We start from the raw sequence: 11474 nt of genomic DNA on the forward strand, positions 1-11474 counted from the left end.
TTCCCAAACAGAAGCCATGGAATATAGACAACATCCTCACTGAGCTAAAGGCTAGAGCTGCCACTGAGTGTCCTGCAAGGAGCGGGACTCTCATCCGGAAGCTTATAAGAAATCTCGCTATGCCCTGAGACGACCATCAAACAGGCAAAGCGTCAATACAGGACTAAGAATGAATCCTACTACACTGACACTTGTTGGATGTGGCAGGGCTTGAAAAATATTACAGACTACAAAGTGAATGAGCTACCAGACGAGCTAAATGCCTTCTATGCCCGCTTCGAGGCAAGCAACACTGAAGCATGCATGAGAGCACCAGCTGTTCCTGATGACTGTGTGATCACGCGCTCCGTAGCCAATGTGATCAAGACCTTTAAACAGGTCAACATTCACAAAACCGGATTACTAGGACGTGTCCTCAAAACATGCGCGAACCAACTGGCAAGTGTCTTCACTGACATTTTCAACCTCTCCCTGACCGAGTCTGTAATACATACGTTTCAAACAGACCACCATAATCCCTGTGCCCAAGAAAGCAAAGGTAACCTGCCTAAATGATTACTGCCCCGTAGCACTCATGTCAGTAACCATGAAGTGCTTTGAAAGGCTGGTCATGCCGGAAACCCTAGACCCACTGCAATTTTCTCTGCTACCGCACAGCAAGCGGTACCGGAGCGCCAAATCTAGGACCAAAAGGCTCCTTAACAGCTTCTAGCCCCAAGCCATAAGACTGTTGAACAATTAATCAAATGGTCACCCGGACTATTTACATTGCCCCTCCCCCCACTTTGTTTTTACACTGCTGCTACTCGTTGTTTATTATCTATGCATAGTCACTTTACAAATTATCTCGACTAACCTGTACCCCCGCACATTGTTATGTTATTTTCTTGTTACTTTTATATATATATATATATTTTTTTACTTTATAGTTTATTTAGTAAATATTTTCTTAACTCTTTCTTGAACTGCATTGTTGGTTAAGGGCTTGTAGGTAAGCATTTCACGGTAAGGTCCACCTGTTGTATTCGGCGCATGTGACAAATAACATTTTATTTGAATTTGATTTGACAAGAGACTAATAAGACAATAATAGCTTCGGTAATTCATGTAGCTTCCACGACATGTGTCCTGCACCACCATACACCCACCCACCCCACCACCATCACCCCGCAACTAAATATTTCCCTCCATAGCCTTAAATATTTTGACTTGTTTTCTCCACACCACCCCTTTTCCTCCGCACACTCAAAATGATTCATTATCTCATGATTAGCCCGAAGAGTCAAAAAAAAAAAACAGAAGTTGTTCTCCTTCTTGAAAGACAGAAAACACATCTCTTGTGAGTGTTTTAAAGGCGGCAATTTGAAGGACCGGATCACGAGGGCACTTGCGAAATGGCAGTTTCAGTTTCCTCTCTGACAAGTGCTCAAATGGAGGGGATTAGCCTAAGCCAATGATCTCCAATTTGAGTGTGTCATTGAAACCTCATTTGAAGTGGCGTCAATAACATTATCGCGCCTATTTAGAGAGAATCAAATCTGTCGGCATCCCCAAAATTGTGATTTGGGACTTCTGAAGAAGCGAGTTTGTTTTGGTGCCAAATGTGGAATCGAGGCTTCTTGTCTGCGGTTATTATCTGTATCTATTCACTGGGCCTGAGAGATTTGAACTCGATCCCTCAGTCCATCAGCTCTCAAATTACCCTTTCTCATCAAGTGTTTGAGAGAAGATTAGGCCATAATACAATCTATCATGGTGAGAGGCAGGGTTAACAGATAGTTGGATGTTTCTTGAGGGTTAGACTTTGACTCTCATACCATTTTCATCTTTCATTGTAATTTCTAGAAAGCTAATGCAGTTTGTCTCACTACACAATATCCTATACCGCCCTGTCCTTTCCAGTTGTTTGAAACATTTTGATCAAATACAGTATTTTGTACACAAAATGTTATGTTCCAGTAAGTGAACAGCAATGGTCAATAGATGGCACAAGCATGGCTTAACCCTTCATTTGATAGTTTGTGTACTCAATATCTTGTATTACGTAAACAGTATGATGAATGATTATGATCACTTATTTTTCTTCATGGGCAGTATATAGTAAAGCATTCTTGTTCAGAGCGTTCTTGTTTCTCATCTGATTGTGAACAAAAAGCTCAAACACTTTGTGTGTGTGTGTGTGTGTGTGTGTGTGTGTGTGTGTGTGTGTGTGTGTGTGTGTGTGTGTGTGTGTGTGTGTGTGTGTGTGTGTGTGTGTGTGTGTGTGTGTGTGTGTGTGTGTGTGTGTGTGTGTGTGTGTGTGTGTGAATGTTTGTTGGTGTGTGTATATTTGTTGGTGTGTTGGTGTGTGTCTGTGTGTGTCCATTTGTTGGCGAGTGTGTGTGCGCACGTCTGTGTGCACGTCTGTGTGTGCCTGGGTATGTGCGCCCTGTCATATGATAAATGTGCTCTCTCTCATAATCTATGTGCTTCAAAATATGATGTATGTGAGGATGAACTTTGAATTATAACCTAAAGAGGGACTCATAAATCTTGTTACTTATGTGAGTAGCGGTCCACAGGAATCCATTCTCTGTGTGTCTGTGTTTGATGAATAATGCAGTCGAGTCTGGCCAGTTGGATCCAGAAAGAGACATAGAGACCTATGGTTGCTGACAAACAGCTCTTTTGGGTTGAAATGAATGTAAGGAGAGATGTGTTGGTACTTAGACTCAAGGTCAGGTGTTGCAATGACACTACAGTCATTATTGGGCATCCAGGACCTAACCTTGGCGTTGTACAGGAAACATGCATTTATGGATGCAGACCCACCCAAAGTCTAATACTGCGTTCAACTTGGCGTAGGTGCAAAATAGTTTGAGGGTAACTGAGAAAGTGTGTGTGGGCACACACACTCGCGTACGTGTGATTCTATTTGCAACCAACAACAAGAACCTTACAGGTACAGAACTAGTAAAGCTAGTTGCCGTAGATCTAGTTGCTGTAGATCTAGTTGCTATAGATCTAGACTTAGGGCTCTATTCAAGCCGCATCGCGGAGGTTCAGCTTTACAAGGTGGTTGAAATTCAAAGGCAATGTTCCAGCTTTATCGGAGACCGCATTTACGGGTAAACGCTGCACATGTCAGCTTAATCGGAAATTATCTTTACGTTTCTATTAGGGAATCAAATCAAATCAAATGTATTTGTCACATGTGCCAAATACAACAGGTGTAGACCTTGCCTGTGAAATGTTTACTTACAAGCCCTTAACCAACAATGCAGTGTTACAGATTGAATAGAGCCCTAAGCATGGGTAACTCCCCTCTTCAGTGGCTTGAGTGTCAGCTGGCTGTATTTTTTTCCCGGCACTATTTTGATCTGTTAAGGACCCCAAATTACACACACCTGGTTTCCCAGGTCTTAACCCGACACTGATTTGAAAATAAGAACGAAATCCAGCAGACACACAGGCCTCCGAAAGTCCAGAGTTGCTTCATCCCTGGTCTAGACATTACTAGTTGACGATCCAGACATGATCAGTTATCATAAATCCAGTCAGTGCTATTTGATGCGGACCCAAAACACAACTGCTTACCCTGCCACCCATAGACATCAAAACCAGTAGTTGGTGATAGTGCTGACGTCATCCATGTATTCCTATGGAAGACTCCTGATGATGCGTGGAGACAGAAGTATTTGAATTTGAAGTGCTCCATATTGCTGAACGTGCTGAATTGGCACATAAGAATCCTAAGGATCATGGTGATAGTGGCCGTAACTAGCAAACGATCACGGTCGATGTAGTCAATTTCATCCTGCCTGAGAGAGTCAAAGTCCAACATTTTTTGGTTTGGCCATTCCTAATTTTACATAGGATTTCTAGTGCAAGCCAAGGCTTTTGGCACCGCTAGGTTGTTACGCAGTAGCCGACCAGCAGAGCTTGTGACTTCACGCTCCAGACCGGACACTGGGGGCTTGGTGCCAACAGACAGTGCTGTAGGAGTGGCTCCAGATGCAGATGAGAGACGGTGATAAACACTGGGATGTGCATTCTCTGCCCTTGTCAACACACTCTCCTGTCTGACATCACTCATCATCCTTCTCACCAACCCTCACCACCGTTGCACACAGAGAGATCCGCAGCTATAGCCAATGCAATTCAGCACAAAACCCTTCATGAATTTTAATTAAAACCGCACACACACAAAATAAACGGTTGTCGAATAGAAAGCCGTCAGGCCCTCGACTTATCATATCCTTTTAGCAAGACAATAAATCATCAGAGATATTCCAGGTAAGATCAATTAGATTGGGGCTTTGATTGGAGGGGATGTTGTGGTCTACAGCAACAATTAGAACGGCATCAGGCCTTGTGTCTCTCTGAAATGCAACTCAACTTCAGTGTGTGAAATTCTATACTGCAACGAATTCGGGGGCAGACCCAACCGGTACCCCAAACTGAGTCCAACGTCTTTCAACTCCTTGACAAGGTTACTATGTGTTGTTTTCTTTGATGTACTGTGTCTGTAATACACCTCCCAAATCCGAAGAGATGAAAACCGCTCACCTTCAGATAAAAGCAGTAGAACATGAAGGAAGGTGGGAACCTACCAGTTGGCAGAGTCTCAACCTTGTTGATGTCACCTTCTGGTCAGTAAGGATATGAAATGGGACCTACAGAAGAAGAAAAAAAAGAATATGCTGTAGTTCAAAGTCAGGCAATGAGAGCTTTAGGAGGACTGTGCTCAGGGCACTCAGTCAGTAGGACTGACCTAAGATCAGTCATGTCATTGTTGAAGAGGTATAACTAGAGGCAGTTTATTGGTTTACAGCTGATCGAGGGAAATCAGACAGTGCTACATCTTCTGCTAATTGAGTCCCACACCAACAGTAATCGGATCAGAACCTCTGTACTCTTTATCAATTAAGAGAGCAGACTCATTTAGAAGGGAAAGGGACTATTGCACCGATTTATCTTGGCCATGTCAAAGGTCAAGGTTTCTGTTTGTCAATGCAATCAGAGTCGTGTTCATTAGGCACCGCAATGGAAAACATCTTTCAACAGAAAACTAAAATGAGCATTTCTTATTGGACCAGCTAGTTTCCCATTGTTTTAGTCCATTTGGTGCCTAATGAACATGACCCAGGTCTCTTCAAGCAATTGGGCATTGCCAAAGTTATAATGCAGCGTGTCCATGAATTATAACCTCTGTTATAGGTCCCAGAGGTTTTCCTGGTCAAGGTCATGTACAGTAGTCATGAGATCCTGGCCCTATATATGCTGCATTATATGGAGATGTTGAGGTGTCTCTTCATAAACAAAATGTTACACATTCTTTTATGGGCATAGCTCTAAATGTACTCTCAGCCATCATACCATCTTGGGGTATAGAGGATATTCTCTCACTGAGGTACAATGCAGAATAACAAGGTTTGTGTCCAAGCTGGGACTTCAAACAGTCATTTAAGGCCTGAACACAACCTGACAGTGTCCTCTTAAGCGGCCAGCACAAACGGTAAAACCCCCTTCTTCAGGAAATGTAAAAACCCTTAGACTGTCTGTCGGTTCAGAGGCCACAAACTTTCCCAAACACAATACAACGTGTTTTATTTCAGAGCTGGGTGGCTGTCACCAGGGCTTTCTCAGCTTCTCAGAGGTTTGATTTGAACCTAAATTGCATCTGTGGAAACTCATTGCTTAGCCCTTCCTGCTTTCATCCCCTCTTTGCACTCCACTGCATCGTCCCTCCAGTCCCCCTCCCCAAATCATGATATGTCCTTGTCTCCTCCAACCACCAGGGAAAAGACATAGGATGGACAACAATTAACTATAGGCCCAAAACGAATGCTTTCCGCTTAGTTGATCGAACACTGTTCCAGGGAGGTTGAGCGGCTTTCCCCTAACTAACTAGGGCTGTTACAGCGAGGAAAGGGAATAAAACATGAAACTGATGCCTCTGTTACGCATAGGAGTCAGTTACCTTTAAAAAAAGATATATATATATATTTGTCAGTGTGTTGAGAGGTTTTATAAATGAATTTGAAATTAATAGTTTATTGATTTTATTCACTTTAACTAGCTAGCTAAATATGCTAACTCTGCTGTGTTAGCTAAGGATGCTAACTCTGCTGTGTTAGCTAAGGATGCTAACTCTGCTGTGTTAGCTAAGGATGCTAACTCCGCTGTTTTAGCTAAGTGGCTAATTTTGCACGGCCATGTCATCAGGTTTTCAATTTACTATGTTCATTTTGGGGATATTTGCCTAAATCCGTCTTAAAAGTCTTAATGGCTTGACATGGGCCATCACAAAACACTTAAACCTAGACCCTCTGGCACTTGAGGACAAAATGGGCTTTAATGGTGAATTTATTTAGAGAGAATATCACCCCAATGTTTTATACCTCTTCATGTTTTACTCCATTACAAGCTTGTGGCAGTCTTTTTTCATAAGCCCGTTGCATTTCAGTGGTTGATCAATTAATATGACTCCTTTTTTGGCAGACCAGATTAAGGATATACAGTATATACCAAGAATCAAAAGGTTTTAAAATTGTGATTCTGAACTGAATCTCTACCTAAGATATATGCATACATTTACACGCACATAGTACTCATCTGTCAGGGATGCACCCTTCTTACCCCATCCCTTGCTTTCATGTCTTCTCTCAACACCCTACATAAACAGCGGAGACAAGATGGAGAAGAATATTTTAGACAGAGAGAGATACATTAACAACCTTATTACTAATGGCAGTGACCTTGTACTGTAGTGTAAAACCAAACAGCCTTAGCCAGGTGCGGTGCAGGAAGCGCGACCCGTCAGATCAATCCACCATCCATATTCAGAGTATTTACTCTGCCTTTGAGTGAGAAAGATTAGCTCGGAAAAGTTGATTTATGGACAACAGAAAGCTTGTGTGTGTGATTCCGCCATGATTCCCAGCGTTCCCAGTCATTCCCAGCCGGAAAGCCCCTTGATACCCTGTTAGACCTGAGGTGTAATGTTTGATAATATACTGCTTCTGTCACGGCTCTCGTTTTTTTCTCGCTCTCTGTGCAAATACATTACATTCAGGCACAACGTTAAAAGATTTATGAGTGGAGGGATAAAAAAAAGGAGAGAGAGAGAGAGAGAGAGAGAGAGAGAGAGAGAGAGAGAGAGAGAGAGAGAGAGAGAGAGAGAGAGAGAGAGAGAGAGAGAGAGAGAGAGAGAGAGAGAGAGAGAGAGAGAGAGAGAGAGAGAGAGAGAGAGAGAGAGAGAGAGAGAGAAAATATGCATTGATTAAAAGCCTCAGATAGTCCATCCTATACCGCCCTGGAGAACATCAGTTATTTGCATTCTGACACAGCGATTGATAACTGGTAAATGTGTGCGGGAATGACAAATGCAGATTGAAACAGGCTTTGACAAAAACGATAACAGCATCGGTCTCGGAGAGCAACTGAGGTATGAGCAGAGGCTGTTTAAAATATTTAATCATTTTATGAAGGCTGCAAGATGTTGTTTGACCCTGGAGGAGTGTGAATGTCATGAGGATCAGAAATTGCCAAGACCTTGAAGTAAAACAGGGGGGCTGGTATTCCAATTTTCTGTTACTTGGTCTGGACCCCTGTCTTGAGGATATAGAAAATAATATATTCACAGGCAAGACAGGGAGAGGGGATGATATGAAACTATTTGCACTAGTTCTATCATTATCAAATATTAAGAACAAAGCAAATACAAATAGGTTGTTTGTCTGCTTTCTTGCCAACAGGCAAGATGTTAAGAAAAAAAAAAATATATACAATATGTATATTTGTTACAAATTACAAAGAAATCTGAACATGATAACAAAACAGGAGGAATTTAATTCCAATAAGGTGGCACAGTTACTTACGGTATTAAACTTCCAGACATTTTAAGTCACTGCCCAATCATGCCCATCATCCTCTTTTGTAGACAGCAGCATTCTGAATCCCTCTCCATATGGCACTTGGCGGGGCCCTGAAGAGAAAAACAGCGGGAAGTGGGAAATATCAAAAGATTCCAATCCCCCCCATTCCTCCCCACCTCCCCAATTCCAAAGGGAACTTGGTCATGTTCGTTGAGGTTTGCATCGGAAAGTTTTGCAATGGGAAATGAAAATGAGCGTTTCTGATTGGACAAGTTCCGGGAAATCCCTCCCTGTTTCAGTCAGTTTCTTCCCAATTGGTGCCTAAAGAACATTATCTTTATCTTGTCTAGTATAGCATTTGGGGAAATCAGCCCCCGAAACATTGACCACCAGTACAATCCTCTTATCAAAGTCTGATGTCTGAGAAGCAACAGACAATTAAGAGGTGCCCACTAATGAAGGAGATTAAGGACTCATAGTAACAAGCATTACAATGATTTGTGTACATGGGTCACAGACAGGAGATAATACACTGCATGACCAAAAGTATGTGAACACCTGCTCATCGAACATCTCATTCCAAAATCATTGGCATTAATATGGAGTAGTCCCCCCCTTTGCTGCTGTAACAGCCTCCACTCTTCTGGGAAGGCTTTCCACTAGATGTTGGAACATTGCTGCGGGGACTTGCTTCCATTCAGCCACAAGAGCATTAGTGAGGTCGGGCACTGGGCAATTAGACTTGGCTCGCAGTCGGCGTTCCAATTCATCCCAAAGGTGTTCAATTGGGTTGAGCTCTGTACAGGCCAGTCAAGCTTTTCCACACCAACCTAGACAAACCAATTCTGTATGGACCTCACTTTGGGCAGGGGGGCATTGTCATGCTGAAACCGGAAATGGTCTTCCCCAACTGTTGCCACAAAGTTGGAAGCACAGAATTGTCTAAAATGTCATTGTATGCTACAGCGTTAAGATTTCCCTTCAATGGAACTAAGGGGCCTAGCCCGAACTATGAAAACAAAACTTTACAGTTGGCATTATGAATTTGCGCAGGTAGCGTTCTCCTGGCATCCACCAAACCCAGGTTCGTCCACTGGATTGCCAAACTGCCAATGTTTGTCTATGGAGATTGCATGTCTGTGTGCTCGATTTTATACACCTGTCAACAACGTGGGTGTCCACATACTTTCGCATATATAGTGTATGTAAATTGAGAGCTCAAGGAAATTTGCCAAGTGTGATGTACCTGCTTTCAACATTGACTTCAAAGTCCGGTAAATCATGCATTGATTTCAATGTAAGTACGCGCAAGTATTCCAGACTATGATTTGTGTGGTTCAATTGGAACTTCCTGCTTGTTACAGTTGCAGTTCATGTAACAACCCCATTCTGCCCACTGAGAGAGAGAGAGAGAGAGAGAGAGAGAGAGAGAGAGAGAGAGAGAGAGAGAGAGAGAGAGAGAGAGAGAGAGAGAGAGAGAGAGAGAGAGAGAGAGAGAGAGAGAGAGAGAGAGAGAGAGAGAGAGAGAGAGAGAGAGAGAGAGAGAGAGAGAGAGAGAGAGAGAGAGAGAGCGAGAGAGGCAACGTCTTGAGCCAGGTTCAGTAGACATTTCACAAGGATTTGGCTCTGCCTCTTAAAAACCTCATTGACAACTGAGATCGAAACAAACACTTCCACAATAGTTACCGTCAACTGTGAAGGATGCCATCATTGCAAGTAAGGTATTTTTTAGATTTAGGAAGGAATCTAAATGTGATATTTTGTCGTTTGTAGCAGTATTTCGGTGAGCACACACACAAAACACACATTTCTAATTCCTTTAATACATCAATTGTAAATGTAATGGCAAAAATAATTATGATATCATATAATTGCATCTAAATAAAAAACAAACTTGTAAGCTAGGATTGGGTCCCAATTCCATTTCAATTATGGAATAAACTGGAATGGGTTGAGTCACTGATGTGGGTTGGGTTGTGCCGTGGCGGAGATCATTGTGGGCTATACTCAGCCTTGTCTCAGGATGGTAAGTTGGTGGTTGAAGATATCCCTCTAGTGGTGTGGGGGCTGTGCTTTGGCAAAGTGGGTGGGGTTATATCCTTCCTGTTTGGCCCTGTCCGGGGGTGTCCTCGGATGGGGCCACAGTGTCTCCTGACCCCTCCTGTCTCAGCCTCCAGTATTTATGCTGCAGTAGTTTATGTGCCAGGGGGCTAGGGTCAGTACTTCTCCTGTCCTATTCGGTGTCCTGTGTGAATTTAAGTGTGCTCTCCCTAATTCTCTCTTTCTCTCTTTCTTTCTCTCTCTCGGAGGACCTGAGCCCTAGGACCATGCCCCAGGACTACCTGACATGATGACTCCTATAATCTCCACCCGGCACAGCCAGAAGAGGACTGGCCACCCCACATAGCCTGGTTCCTCTCTAGGTTTCTTCCTAGGTTTTGGCCTTTCTAGGGAGTTTTTCCTAGCCGCCGTGCTTCTACACCTGCATTGCTTGCTGTTTGGGGTTTTAGGCTGGGTTTCTGTACAGCACTTTGAGATATCAGCTGATGTACGAAGGGCTATATAAATCAATTTGATTTGATTTTGATTTGAATTGGATCATAATTTCAGTTCAATTTCTGAATTGAAATGGAATTGACCCCAACCTATCATCATTGTTGTCTCTCCTCTGAACCATCCTTGTTCCATGACATGGGAACATTCACCGATGCCAATACTCTCTGTTTCTCAACAGCAGCCCAGTTTTGCAGTGCTCAGTGTGCCAGTTGGTGGCGTTTGTTGGCCCTTCTAGGTGCGTACACACATAGCATGTCCTTGAAAACGTTGTGCTCTTCCCTCTCACACCTGCAAAGCTGTCATATTGGCTCTTGTCACTTTTCTCCTAAGGTTACTATACACGCTGTGGAAGGTGACTGAGGAGGAGAGGCAGACAGACAGTCAATTGTACACCAAACCTGTCTACGGTATGAATCAGACCTGGTTTCAACATTGTATTTATTTTCTTTCAAATATTTTAGCTGTGCTTGCTTGAGCTTGCATGGTGCGATGGAAAAAAAAAATGCCAATCCATTTTTACAGTTTATGCTACGGCAATGGGTGGTGAATTGATATAGAATTGATATTTCCGGTTCAGTTACCAAATCAAAAATACTATAGACGATTTAAAACGAACGTCCAGATAATATTGAGCAAAAAAAAAGGTCATTTATTCAGAAATGACATCAACTCAAACTTTACACTTTTTATTAGGCATTTTTAGTTCAGCATTCCACTTTGACTTCAGCACATTAGGGCCATGAAGCAAATGGTCCCAATAACTCTAATCCAACACTGGTAATAAAGTATTACCTGTCAGTTTTTCATCATCATTGCTAGAATTTGATACTCCCCAAAGTAATCTCAAATATACAGCTATGAGAGACTACAGAGGACCTTTTAGAGGGAGAGAGAGAGCATCGTTACGACACAGTACATAATAGGACATTTGAAACATCTCTATTCCTCTGAAGAAAAATCTGTCTATTTCACTTTTGTTTCGTATTTATTTCACTTGCTTTGGCAATTTAAACATACACTATACAGTGCCTTCGGAAAGTATTCAGACCCCTTGACTTT

Source organism: Oncorhynchus mykiss, chromosome 18 (assembly GCF_013265735.2).
Source record: "Oncorhynchus mykiss isolate Arlee chromosome 18, USDA_OmykA_1.1, whole genome shotgun sequence".
NCBI classification, from domain to species: Eukaryota; Metazoa; Chordata; class Actinopteri; order Salmoniformes; family Salmonidae; genus Oncorhynchus; species Oncorhynchus mykiss.